We start from the raw sequence: 14,315 nt of genomic DNA on the forward strand, positions 1-14,315 counted from the left end.
ACGGACGTATTTATTTCTTTAGCTCTAGTTGCCCCTTAGTTGTAATGCCTACTGAGCAGTAGTTTGCGCTTAGTCTGTTTTTATTTTACTGTGTTCATATTCATTTGGGTAATCTAATTTGCGCAGGGACGTGGGCAAATATTTATTACACTCGTACCACATGTAAGAGGCTTGGGCTGGGTTGCAGTACCTGAGTGAGCACAAGTGACAGTTGGCAATGGTCAGTACTTTTTTGTAAGAGTTGGTAGCAAGTGTCGCGAGTGACTGACACCAGGAGGAGTGTGTGGGCCGACGCGCGGCAGTTGCGATCTGCGACGGGAGTGAATGCCCGGCAGCACGGGAGCGAGTTACCGGACAGCGCGTGTGGTCGCTGAAGGAGTCGTGTGCGAGGCGCACGCGACCCAGACGGCTGCCAGCACACTGGGGCCTTTCCACAACTGCAAGCCACGAGACATTCAGGTAAGGTCGTCGCCATTTGCCCACCCCTCGACTCGTCTTTAACGCACTCCCATGCAATATTACCAGTCGCCGAGATTTTTGAAAAACCTTTTTTTATTACTCGTCTGTGCTGATTGAGCGCCGCCTCTGAAAGATTTGGTCTCCGAACTTTGATCGTTTAAATGATTTAGTGATATTTCTACATTGACTTTAACGTTTTCGGAGTTGATTAGCTTTCACGAAAAACGTAATTAAGAGAACTCATGATGCTAAAGACTGGAAGTTTTGTTTAAATCATTTAATTTCTCCACTTCAGCTTTTTTCGTTAATAACGAGCTCAACCCATTTAACACAGGTTGCTGTGCACGCTTCGTGACGTCACCACGTGTAACCTGCGCACCTTTCCAACTGCGAAACGCTGTGGAGAAATCCCTACGCTATGTCCACCCAACAAGTAAACTTGCAATAGACAATCAAAGGCCTTTCAGACTTTGCATTTCCGTAAAGAATCTTGGTACGAGTGCAACCCACGGACTTGGACTCTATCATTGAATCTTTTTGTTACTGTTGTAAATCATTTTGTATTCAGGCGTGTAAGATCAGGAGTGTAAAACCGCTGCTTTTTATGAAGTCAAGCTTTGTTTGAAAATAAATGTATCGCAGTCGGAATCCAAGAACAAGTCATTGTAAGTTGTTAGTAAACCCTGTAGGGCCTAACGTTGCGCGAATTATTCTCATAATATTCTCCGCTAATGTTTGTTTTACTCTGCTTGTTTGCGTAGGTATAGACAGCGCGTTTAATTGGTCGATTTTTTGTGGTCTACATCTAATGTTTAAGTTGAGGCCCACCCTGTGGGGTAGCCTCAGTTCAAAGCGTGTCGTTATCAAGAGCCCACTTCTCCCGCGCCGGACTCTCAACCTATTAAATTTTTCTTTGTGTAATGCGCACTTACTTCATTGTCTGGTGCATACTAAAATTTCACATTTAAACGTGCCTAAACTCAAACGCAGGCGATGACAATTCTGGTATAGGAGGAAAATGTCACAGGTTCAGCATTAAAGCATTCACATACGATGCATTCGGCTAGCCCTGAGAAATCGATAGCACCATCTTTCTGAACAGAATTAAATTTAAATTTTAAAAATGAGAAACGTTTTTTTACCGTTTTTCCATAAAATGAATACTTTTCGTATATTTATCACACTTGGCATTATTTTAAAGAATCTTATTTTAAATTTCATGACAAAGTTTCGAAATATAAGTGTATTTGCCTCGTGAGAACACGTGAATATGCTCGTTACCAAGGTTATGTAGATATTCACACATCACTGGCGATCACTGATATACGTGCTCACTTTTTTTAAAGATATTAATAGCTACGAATAAAAAAAATTGGTTGTCTTTAAAGTCGATTTACGGACGATATTTTAACGTGACAACGTCATAACAAAACATTGATGAAATGATTGCATACTTTTATGAATAAAATTGAATCATTTTTATTGAATTATCACTATTTTGTATGGATACAAAGAAGGAGTGAAATGAAATCTACAATTTAATTGATACATTTACTTTTATTTGCACTCATTAATTCAAATATGTTTATTACCTTAACGAAGAGATTATTTTAACTATAACTTTTATACATGTTTGCTATTTAACTTCTTCCAATCTGTGTTATTCTGTTAAGGATATGACGATGATAGGAAAAGTAGGAAACGAATAGGAGTGTTTCAAGTTTGATGTGCCTCGAAAAAGTAAAATCGATGGTTGTTCCAATCGAGTGGAAGAGAGATAGATGCTGCGCAAGCGTACAATGAGAGTAACGGGACACAGCGTAACGTGACAATGTGCGTAACGGGACACTTTTCTCGTGCGTGCAGCCGGCGTTCATCGCTTTATTAGACTTTGTGACGTCAAAAAACATCTGGTTGTAGCTGTGATATTTTACTCATTGGAGTTCAGTGCTGAAAAATAAGTATTCACGTATGGCTTGGGAAAGCTGATCCAGCGGGGAGCAAATATTATTAGCTTTACTTGTTTAAGTGCTTGCATGGTAAAACAAGACCGAACGAAGAATTTACATGCTATCTTCGTGACATTATTTCAGTAGAATACCAGGACAGGACCACTAAAAGGAGACATCAAGAAATGCTGTTAAAAGTTCTAGTTCAGGATAGCTACGCAGACGCTATGAAAACTCTGATAAGTTCACTGAACAAATTAACTTTCATGGATGTTTGCCATTATTATTTCTTCCAAACATTTGAATAGTTTCGGCAGTATCTACTGCGCGGAGTAAAACGAGCAGGGTAGTTGCTTTGCGGACACGCATTCCCCTGGGAAAACGTCATTGCTCCAGTGTTTGGATGGCATAATTTCCCGTATTTTTTCCCTTCCCCCTTTTCTGTTCTGCCACGCAGCGGAAAATTTTCCATTCCCATTATTTTTGTCCTCGTCTATTACAGCTGGCCTCAGCTGCCAGCCGCAGTTCTTCCAATTCCACCGTGCCGCGGTTCCTCTCTCGCGAACTCCGCCATTACTCTCCTCTCGCGTCCTGCTTCCCCTCTTGGTCCGCCCCTTTCCCCGTCTTCCAACCGACAAACAGCCACGCGCTGCGTGTAACAAGGCGAGCTGACGGGACTGGCAAGACTGCGTCCACCCCTCCTTCCTGCTCCCGCCTCTTCCTGGGAGACCAGGTCAGCCAACTGTGCAGGTGCGCCGCAGCAGTTTCCCTGCGCGCCGAAGACCTCCGGAGCCAGTTTTTGGAACAATATTGAGCGCGGAGCGGCACAGGCGACGAGATCGAGGAGTGGCAGAAGCGACGAGATCGACCAGTGGTGGAGGCTACGAGATCGACCAGTTGTTGGAGGCGACGAGATCGACCAGTTGTTGGAGGCGACGAGATCGACCAGTTGTTGGAGGCGACGAGATCGACCAGTTGTTGGAGGCGACGAGATCGACCAGTTGTTGGAGGCGACGAGATCGAACAGTTGTTGGAGGCGACGAGATCGACCAGTTGTTGGAGGCGACGAGATCGACCAGTTGTTGGAGGCGACGAGATCGGCCAGTTGTTGGAGGCGACGAGATCGACCAGTGGTGGAGGCGAAGAGATCGACCAGTTGTTGGAGGCGACGAGATCGACGAGCAGCGAAGACGAAGTGAGCGCTTGCGAGCGGAACGTTCAGAATCCTGGCGCCCGGCGATGCGCGCTCCGCGTTAACGAGTCGTTATTTACCTCCGCCCGCCAGCTCAGCTGCGGCAGCGCTTCCAGTTGACGGGCTGCGTAATCAGATCTCAGAGGCGCCTGGGTCTCGTGGCGACACCCTACTCGAGTTAGCGACTCATGAGGCCTGCCACCTCGTCAGGCGTGCATCTGTGTCGGCGGTGCTTCTAGCGCGGTGTCGCCTCTGGACTGGCGCGCAGTCTTCTCGTCGTGCGTATGAGCGGTGGCCGTAACATTACTTGGCATAGAAATGAAGGTAAAGGTGTATTGCAAGACCCTCAAGTGTTTTAAAGAATCTGTACCTGTTGTTTTACGCCTAAAAATTACTCTGAAACACGCCTTTTAGCCATTTTAACTATTATAAAAATACATTTCAAAAACTTAATACATAAACCGAAAGTCCTTTCCGGGCCTCGGCGAATTATTAAATAATTTTCGCAAACAGATCCTACTCGGATATCTTGAGTAGTTTTCAAATCGCTCTGCGCACCGCGTGTGTGCCCGGGCAGACGGTGGACCTTAAGGGGCCCGCCTCGTCAGGGGTGTATGTGTGTTAGTGAGGCGGGATGATAAGCGCGACGCTCGATGGTATTTCTAGCGCGGTATCGCCTCTAAGCTCAAGGCTCTGAACTGGCGCGCAGTCTTCTCGTCGTCAATTGATAACTGTGAAATTTGTGCGGTGACCGTATTTTTATATTACGGGGAAATGAAGATAAAGGTGTAACGCAAGCCCCTTAAGTGCTTTCAAGAATCTGTACCACTTGTTTTACACCTAAAAATTACTCTGAAAACATGCGTTTCAGCCATTTTAACTCTTCTAGAAATACAGTTTAAAAACATGATCCAAAATTAAAAGTACTTTTCGGGCCTCAGCGAATACTTAAATGCTTTTCGTAAACACACCCCACTCGGATATCATGAGTAGTTTTGAAATCGCGTTGTTTTTCCTGAAGCTCTGCACACCGTGTGTGTGACCAGGTAGGCGGGCCCCTTAATGGCCGGTCAGGAAAGGAAAAGGAGGGAAGGGGGAATAGAGATTTATGTCTGACGAGCTGTCCCGCGACTTTGAGCTCGAGGTCTGCATCGCCCGAAACGGACAACCGCCCGACCAATCACAGAGATGTCTCCACCCTGCGGTCCGGCCCTTCCGGATTACCGGACAGGATGTGCGCTGCTCGGATACGCCTGTCCGAGTCCCCTCCCCTCCATTCCATTCATGAACTCCGTCAAAAATAACACCTTGGGATCGTTAGGTGTCATAGTACCGTTTCTAAAGTCATCGTCTAAAGTTAAAAACAAATAAACAAAAACTCGGCAGTTATTGGACAGATTTCAATCATTATTTCACTGCCATAAACTTACATTTTTTTTTATAAATAGACATAACCTATGTGTTGTATTTTATTCTGAAGTTTATACTTGTACGTACCTGTACCCAGAAGTGACATCACAAGGGCTAGCTGAACTGTTGGAAGTGTAGTATACAAGTATGGAAGAAAACAAACCTGTGTACCTATCGCGTGCTTCGAGTTACAGAAATGTCACCATTTTTTTTTTTAAGTTTTGTAGGTTATATTTGATACAAAATTTAAGTAATTTAAATTAAATACTTGTAAAAAATACTTAATATTTGACTTTTATAAATAAATGGAATTAAAAATATTTAAGCTTGTTCAAAAGGAAGTTTTAACAAATACATGCACATACATACAGATCGTAACTGCGGAGAAAAGGTATAATCATAAAATAAATTGCCACATGTTAGTTTGACACTAATGAAGTGTTAAAATTTATTTGTTCGTTTGGCTACTACAGTTTGAAAAGGTCAAATATTGAACCCGTCCGGACTCGTCAAGTACGCCACAACGGCAAGTGAAGTGCGCAAGGTTGCAAGTACCTACACATCTACGTACTTGGATTCGAAAACGGCCTAAAAAAAATAATTAAAAACCTCAGCGATTCTTAATTCCAAGTGAAATTAGTTTTAAAAAAATAAATAATATCTACAAAATATATTAGATTATTTACTTGAGTAAGTACATTAACGTTTCTTTCCGTATAATTTTGTAGCCATGGACGTATCTCGCATTGGGGGGGGGGGGGGGGGGGGGGGGAAGGGGGCCTTCCTGGAATTAAGAAGTCCCTCACAGGCTGCTACGTTGGGACGTCTCACAAGACAGCAACCAATGAGTGGGTGACATTTGACCGAGTGTACGTAGAACTATGGAGTCCATCCTACAGGTCATTGAACACGCGAATTTTTCCAGTCCCGCGAATTTTTCCAGTCCATACGGGTATGTGTGAGACAGTCATCTTCAGAAACTACCGTGTTTCACCGCTGAAATCATGTAAATGAATAAATCATCGTTGCTAGAGGAATCTGGTGATAATAATAAAAAGAAGAATTTGTGAAACACATTACCGCACAAATACGTCGGCGATCTTCACGTTCCAAGGCGGTGGGTAATCGCTACCTCAAATTTATGGCCGGTCGCCGCAGCACGTCTCAGTTTTATTTCGCGATTCGCCGCGGGAATCAACGCAGAGATACATTTGGCGCGTAAATCATTCGCGGGCGAAGTATGTGTGCGTGTGTATATATATACATGGGTATGTTTTAACTCGCCGTGCACTCTCTTCCTCCCCTCACATCCCCTCAAACCTACAATCGCAAAATGGATGCACGTTCTCAGTTTTGGGGGTCTATGACTCAAAAACCCCCCAAAAAATGTTCGAAGCCTTTCAAGATGGCGTTTGGGACTCTGCACATAGGTACTATTTATGACAACCCGTTATGATTTTTTTTTCAACATTATATGTTTATAAAAGTAGCTCGTCTTCTGAGATGTAGCCGCGTCCAAGGCAGATATATCACCGATGTTTCGGTCGACATTGCATTCGCCATCATCAGGGTAGAGTTACCTACTATTTCTCACAATATTCCGCTGGAAACGTGGCAAACGATATAGTGGAAATCACTGAAATTTCGCTGTAACATATTTCATTGCGAAACTTGCGGATTTGCTGTTCGTGCAGGCCGAGTGGCCAGAACAATCACATCCGGTCCAGGGGATACGAGTGGAGTCAAGCCCGGACTTCAAATCGCAAGTGGAGGAGCTGCTGTGAGCTGCTGTGAGCTGCTGGGTTTTCTCCTGGTGCTCCTTCTGTTGATAAACAACCACCTGCGAGATAGCAGATTAAGACCAGATAGTTAGCGAAACATGTGATTTAATGGTACTAAAACTAAATTTTAACTTCACCTATCACCATCTTATCTCTGTTTTAAAAAACTTAAATTATTAAATATTTTTGCAGCCACACATTTAGCCTTCGCATAAAAAAACACGTTTCTCCAACTCTGTTTATTTTCCCCTCTTGACACAAATCGGATTTCTCTTTTGTTTAACTTATTCAAAAGCCGCGCGGAAAAATAGAAAAAGTTGCAGACGCCGGCGAGAAATAGAAGTTTTTCTCTTTTCTTGTTCTCCGTATCTCCTTCCCACTGGGGCACATCCTCTCCCCCCCCCCCCCAGCTACCAACTCCTAGCGCTGCTTCCACACCCGGGGATTTATCCCCCAAGAAGTCTGTTCGCTCGCCTAGCGTTTCAGGGGCTGTTACTCAAAGTTAACACTGAGATGTTTATTTTACTTTTTTCTTCTTCTTTTCCTTACCCCTTCTCACACCGAGGCACGCGCCTACGGGGCGCTGCAGGGGATTTGTAAACTACCCGTCGACCCCACCTCTGCCTCGCCGGGATCACGTGGGGAGGGGGAACACCCCCCCCCCCCCGCCTGGCAGGTCGCGCAGGGGTGCCACGGCCTTGGTCTCGCCTTAAGGCTATACATTTCGCGTTATGCTAGAATCCAAACGCATGTAGCTTCATATTGCTTCTGTAATTAGCTCACAGTTTATCTCAAATTCAACCGAAGAAGTATAGAATCGGAAGCATCCCAGTTGCCAGGGCTCACAAGTCAGTAGCCAATGAGCATGTGGCATTTTCCCGAATATGTAGTGGATTGTGGAGTATATCCTAGAGGTCATTGAAACCGCGAATTTTCCAGGCTGTAGTTAAGGCCCCCCGCCCACACGGTGCGCAGAGCTTCAGGAAAAATAACGCGATTTCAAAACTACTCAAGATATCAGAGTGGGGTCTGCTTACAAAAAGCATTTAAGATTTCGCTGAGGGCCGAAAAGTATGTACTTTTGATTTCGGATTAAGTTTTTAGAACTGTATTTTTAGAAGTGTTAAAATGGCTAAAACTCGTGTTTTCAGAGTAATTTTTAGGGCGTAAAAAACAGTACAGATTCTTGTAAGCACTTAAAGGGACTTGCATTACACCTTTATCTTAATTTCTCGGCCACATAATGTTACGGTTACCGCTCATGTGCACTGGGAGAAGACTGCGCGCCAGTGCAGAGGCGACACCACGCTAGAAGCACCAGCCAGTCCCGCCTCACTGACACACATACACCCCTGACGAGGAGCCGTGTTAGCACTGTGCAGAGGATTCACAGATCGGTTCAAATCGCGCACAGCTAAGAACTTTACATAAACTAACACAAAAGTTACTGCCTCTTGCCGTGTTTACAATCATGGTTATCCAACACAGTTATAACTTAATTGAAAACCTGCCTAATTATATCAAATTAAAGGTAGAAGAGACAGCAGCCAAAAGACGCCATATTGGTCTCGAAAATGTTTATGCCGTAATTGGTTTTACTGTCTATTATTGAAATTTTTTCTTCTTTACTTATTGTACAGATTACATATTAAGAGAATTTCAAAGACCATAATATATTGTTTATCAACACTATTAGTTCATCTGTGGTCGTTCCCAAAAATTAATTCAACACTAAAAACCAATGACACACGGGGGAAATTATTTGTAGCAGTCAGTCGCTATTGCTTTCAGGCATCCCACTAAATTATATGATATGATATTTTGAAAATTAAACTATAGAAATTTGTTACGGCCGTGAAAATTTTTCAAACCAAGATGGTGTCTTTCGATTTTTATGTTTCCCGGTTAAATTATAGGTTAAGTGACGCCCGTTTTTTTTTTTATTTGCGACAGTTGCATTTCAGTGGAGGAGGGTAAAAAGCAGAGAAGTTTCGTTAGTTAGGGCTTTTTTGTTTTTCCACCCGGCCCACGCAGTACAGGCGCTACACACGCGGGTTGTTAATTTCCTTTGTGCCCGACGTGCAGTCGGCGTGGCGAGGCGAACATGGAGCAGCCAACCCTGTCTGTCTGTTCGGGGCGACTGAGGACGCAACACCGCCTACCCCGGGCGGCTCGTTAGGGATCCGGACCGCACAGACCCCTGGGTAGCGACGTGGAGGAGGAGGGACGCGATCGCTGGCCCAATCAGCGCGCGGCCGAGGCAGCGGCTTGACGAATGAAGGCGAGCGGCGGGCGGACAGATCCCGGCCGCTGCTGTTGTTATTGTGTCGGCTCGGCGCGATATCTCCCAGATCCCCCGACCCGCAGGGACTTGAAACCCGAGTCTGCTAACGAGGGAACAAACAATGCGCTTAGGGATCAGTGGTCCCTGTGCCCAACCGTGCGATCATCCATAATCTCTTTCTTCGACAATTATTTTGATGTTACTTGATGTAAGCTTTTGGACACACGCCATTGCTAAGCACATGTATGTCTGTAGAAGAAAACTACAAAAAACACAAATCAAGCAAAAAATTGCTGTTGTCAACAGGATATATACACCACATAATATTCCATAACAGGAATATGGTCAACAAACAAAGAAAAACAAAGAAAAATGGACAACATCGCTTGTTTCTGTTTTGGAAAACTATTTGTGTTTGTTTCGTATTTTCGTTTTGTTGTGTTTTTGTCTCGTTTCAACTGTTGAGCTGAATTTTTTTGGGGTTCAATTCATCCTTCGGGGTTTTTTTTTTTTTTTTGTTCTCTTAGTCAATTTTTTTTTTTTTTGACCATATTGCTGTTACGGAATATCATGTGGTGTGTGTGTATATATATATATACTGTTGACAACAGCAATTTTTTGCTTAATTTGTGTTTTTTGTCTTTAGGTTTTTCGTAGTTTTCTTCTTGCTTAGCAATGGCGTATGTCCAAAAGCTTACATCAAGTCATGCACTCCCATTGCACAAAACTTTCAAAGATAATGTTGATGTTAATTTACTACCCGTTAAACAATCTGCATTGCATCTGGCCTTGTCACATTGATGTTAAAATTGTATGGGTTCTTCCCCGGGAATTTATGTTTTGTGTTGTCTCAGTACCTCCAATAGTTAAAGTTACTTGTAAACCATTCTCTGACTAGCTTTCTACTATTAACTGCACACATTAATAAGCATAATAAAACAAAATGATGTCCAATTATTTAAAATTCTATTTTATTTTGCATGGTTAAAAATTTATACTTGTATAAAACATCAATCACAATTTAAGATTATGCGCCAATTTTTCTGAGTGTGACAAGAAATATAAAAAATATCAGTGGAATAATATTCTGGGTGATGCAAGGTGAGCTGCTACAACTGCAATTTTCAACTGCGCGAGAAACCGCGTCGCCTACGGCTATTGTTGTAGTGTCAGTGTGTTAGTGTCAATAATAAGTTTTTTTTAATACACATGTTCGGATTTTATTTTATTTTTTGTAATTTTTTCTTCGAATCCTCCCTCCCCCCTCAACCTAAATTCATATTAAAAATATATATATCTGTATCCGCCACTGTCCATGCAGAGGGTATATATCTGTTCTGTAACTGAGTCACTCTCGCTGGCAAATGGTTATCGAAATAAGCCGTGGCTTCGTAAATGCCACTGCCAGAAATTTAATGAAAATTTTAAAAGGAACTCGTTAGGAAGAGTCGTGAAAATGCCGTCATGTAGCGAGTGTTATTAGCCAAAGATGCCGATAACAATTCAGCAATAAGTTAGCGTTAAACTTAATCATATCAAAAGGGAAAAAATATGTGAGCGAGTAATTCAGCACTCGCCAGAGATGTGTAACATCTAACTTCGGTAACGAGCAATTTGTGTGTTCTCATTTTTCAAATAAACTTAAAATACGAAACTCGGACACCAAATCTAAAGATTTTTTTTAATAATGCCCAGCGGGATAAATATATAAGCTAATTATGTTTTCAACTACGTTTCTTGACGTAAATCACACGAAGTTTCAGCACGCGCCGCTTGAATTCGCTGTCGGAAGAGCTACGTCGACTATTGAATCATTCGAATTGCAGAGCGAAATTTTAATCTATATAATGAAACCGCTCCAATGTAAGCGAAAAATATTTGTAAAAATACAAAACCCCGGCTTTAGAACCTGATTTTCAACAAGTAATTTTATTTAAATAATGGCTACATTGTTAAAATTTACTAAACAGTTAATTCTATAAAGTTTCCCTTCGGCTTTGTGAACTTGAGTTCGCGCCATCTGCCACAGATGACAGCACCGTGGTTGTTACAATGTTACACATTAAATATTTTTCCGTCCCAATTGTGGAAAGGGGTGGGAGTTCGTTAACATTTAGACTGAAATTATTAACATGGCAAAGATTGCATACATTCAATACTGATTGAGTTAATCTTTGAGATCTTGAACCAACACTCTACGACGATTACAATTGAGTCTGTTAAATCTTTTTAACTGCGGCATTCTTGTATGGACATACTGTATTGTTACGAATGATGCGTGGGGAGAAAACAGGGATTCGTAAAGGATAGCTCAATCAATTTTATTCAATTTTATTTATTACCAACTAGCAACCCGCCCCGGCTTCGCACGGGTGCAATTCTGATACTAAAGATAGGCCTACTAAGAGATAGAAATATACCATCGGGAACTTTTTTACAGACCTTTTTAAGATGTACAATTCTGTAGTACATTATTTTGATCTATCTCGTACGGTTCAGCCAGCGTTTGCAATGTAAGCGCAAAAAAAATGTGTTTATTTACATCACATTAGAAACCTCTAAAATTATCAGTGTGTCTCTACTATATTATGCATGTATTATACATCTAAACCTTCCTCTTGAATCATTCTATCTATTAAAAATAACTGCATCAAAATCTGTTGCGTAGTTTTAAAGATCTAAGCATGCATAGGGACAGACAGACAGACAGCGGGAATCGACTTTGTTTTATACTATGTAGTGATGTCTACACTTTGAATTTAATAAGCAACCACAGTCCAGTCTCTGTCCACTGATCAGTCAAACACTGAGCATGGCTCGCTCTGTTGCCAGTCTGGCCACAGTTGCAGTCCTCGACCACTGCAACCACTGCACTCACCCACGTCGCGCCGCAACACCGCCCCGGACTGTCGCCCGTCGCACCCGGAGATTAGAGAAACTTACAGATGGGGCATGAGCTTTGAGCACTGTGGCCAGTTTGTTCACGTAAGAAGATGGCAGTCATTTGTTTATACAGTATATAGAAATGTAGTTCACTACATACTCTTGTACACAATCATTTTTGTCGAGCCAACAGTCTTTATTTGTTTAATATTCACGCACTTTTCCACCACCATACATACATCCATCACTTATGAGAAAATGCGATTTTCTTAATGTCACATTATGGCGGCGACCTGCTTCCCCCTTACGTCCCCTGGATTCAGCAGAGATACCTGCAATCTGTGTTTATGCTCTGTCTGTAACTATCTCTAATCTCTGGTCGCACCCGGCTCTCTCGCTCTCTCTCGCTCTCTCTCGCTCTCTCTCTCTCTCTCTCTCTCTCTCGCTGGTGTCGCTGCCAGGGAGACTCTTCCCCCGGCGGCCAGGCCTTCAGTCGCCGGCAGTCGCTCCGACGTCGCCGCTCAGGTGTCGCTGGTGTCGCTCCCTGGTGGGTGCAAGGACCACCTCGGTCCCCGAGGGGAGACTCTCACTCTGTACTACTCTACTACTCGACTACTCGACTACTCTACTACTCTACTACTCTACTACTCCCTCTGCTCGGAGCCTGGTCCCTTCTATGCCCATGGAGGCCAGGCATGGGAACACCCGGACGTCGAGCTTCACGTCAGGAGTGTCCCCGGCCTCACCCATCCCCGCGGAGGCGATGACCCCAGAACTCTCCAGACAGCTCGGTGGCTGCGTGCTGGCGAATGTGCGGGGAGCAGGCGACGCTGAAGGGGGGGTGGGGGTGGGAAGGGATGTTGGCCTCCCTGCCTGAGCGCCAGACAACAACCTCGCACCCCTGACCCACCAACTCGTCAAACTGCCCGCCTGCTCAGGGTTGTAGTTGGGACGATAAAGCGCGACGCTCGCTGGTGCTTCTAGCGCGGTGTCGCCTCTGAACTGGCGCGCAGTCTTCTCGTCGTCACAGGATAGCTGTGAAATTTTAGCGGTGACCGTAACATTGTACGGCGTAGACATTACAAGTAATTCAAGCCCCTCGAGTGCTTCCAAGAATCTGCACCGGGTGTTTCATGTCTAAAAATTATTAGTCATCTTCACTCTCCTAAAATTACAGTTTAAAAATATAACTACTCATCCGCCCTCAGTGTATTATTAAATGCTTATTGTTAACAGACGCCACTAGTAGTTTCAGATGTATTGAGATGTTTTCAAATAGTGTGGTTTTAATTTTTTTTTTTACCTGCACGAGGTTTTTTGTGCCCAGGTACCACTTCAGGCCAATGCTGAGATATTGCTTCACAACCAGATGGCTTGGTCGATACCGTCCTTCAGTTTTCATTGGACTACCAAGTTGACTGCGTCCGTCTTCAGTGGCCTCGTTTGTCGGCGAGTCTTTAAAGGAATAAAAGAAAACAAATAAAACTTCCTTCCACGCTAATCCCGATTGACTTTTTGTTTCTTCGTCCTATCGCATTTCTTTCTGCGGTTGCCTCTCATCTTTCTCCCGAAATTTCTCCTCTCCCTCTCCCTCTCTCTCTCTCTCTCTCTCTCTCTCTCTCTCTCTCTCTCTCGCTCCTTCCCCGACCTCGCCGCACGCGCGACTGGTGGCCCTGTTTGCAAAAACCTTGGCTCCCCCCCCCCCAGCCGGAGTCCTCGGCCATTAACGTCACTTCCGTCTACCGGCAGTCGCGACTCGCTGACCCTCGACCCCCCACCCTCTCCCGCAGTGTTGTTTATCGCCCACCCTTCCCAAGTCGATGGCAGGGCAAGCGGGGCGTGATAAAATAGCAGTTTTCTTCCCAACTCAGCATTGCTACCCCCCTCCACCCAAATCTCTTTTCCGCCGCCTCTTCTAACAGCCGTAACAAGGGCCAGCGCGTCAAATAAATTACCGCCCCGCGATCATTTATTGCTTTTTAGTTTTTAATCCTGAAAACTGTTGCTTCGAAAATGTCGGCACCCGGTGGCGAAGGTATGTTTCCCTCCTGCTTCGTGCTGTTTGAAATATCTTCCTTCCGATATTAGTAGCGAACTGCCAAGTATTAGTATCCTAAATTATTCCGCTTTTGAAATTTCAAGTTTTATGAGCACGATATTGAATAAGTCGATAAAAAAATCTATTATTTTATTTTCGTTATATATATATTTTTTTTAACTTAGAGGGGAATTTATTTTTCAACCCTAGTATGAACAAAGACAATGTAATCGTGTGGTATCCAGTTTTGAAATAATCGTTCGTATAAAGCTTTTGCGTGAAACTTTTTTTTGTAGTATATCATTCATAAACGAATAAA

At 43.6% G+C, this 14,315-nt stretch overlaps 1 protein-coding gene across 1 annotated transcript in view; it reads left to right on the forward strand.

Moving 5' to 3' along the window:
* Positions 1-363: 363 nt before the first annotated feature.
* LOC134542162 (cyclin-Q) overlaps positions 364-14,315 on the forward strand; it is a 142,184-nt gene continuing 128,232 nt past the window's right edge. Inside the window, exon 1 of the mRNA XM_063386185.1 lies at positions 364-459. The gene's annotated coding sequence lies outside the window, so the exon portion shown is untranslated. The remainder of the gene's footprint in view (positions 460-14,315) is intronic.

The sequence above is a fragment of the Bacillus rossius genome, assembly GCF_032445375.1.
Source record: "Bacillus rossius redtenbacheri isolate Brsri chromosome 4 unlocalized genomic scaffold, Brsri_v3 Brsri_v3_scf4_2, whole genome shotgun sequence".
NCBI lineage: Eukaryota > Metazoa > Arthropoda > Insecta > Phasmatodea > Bacillidae > Bacillus > Bacillus rossius.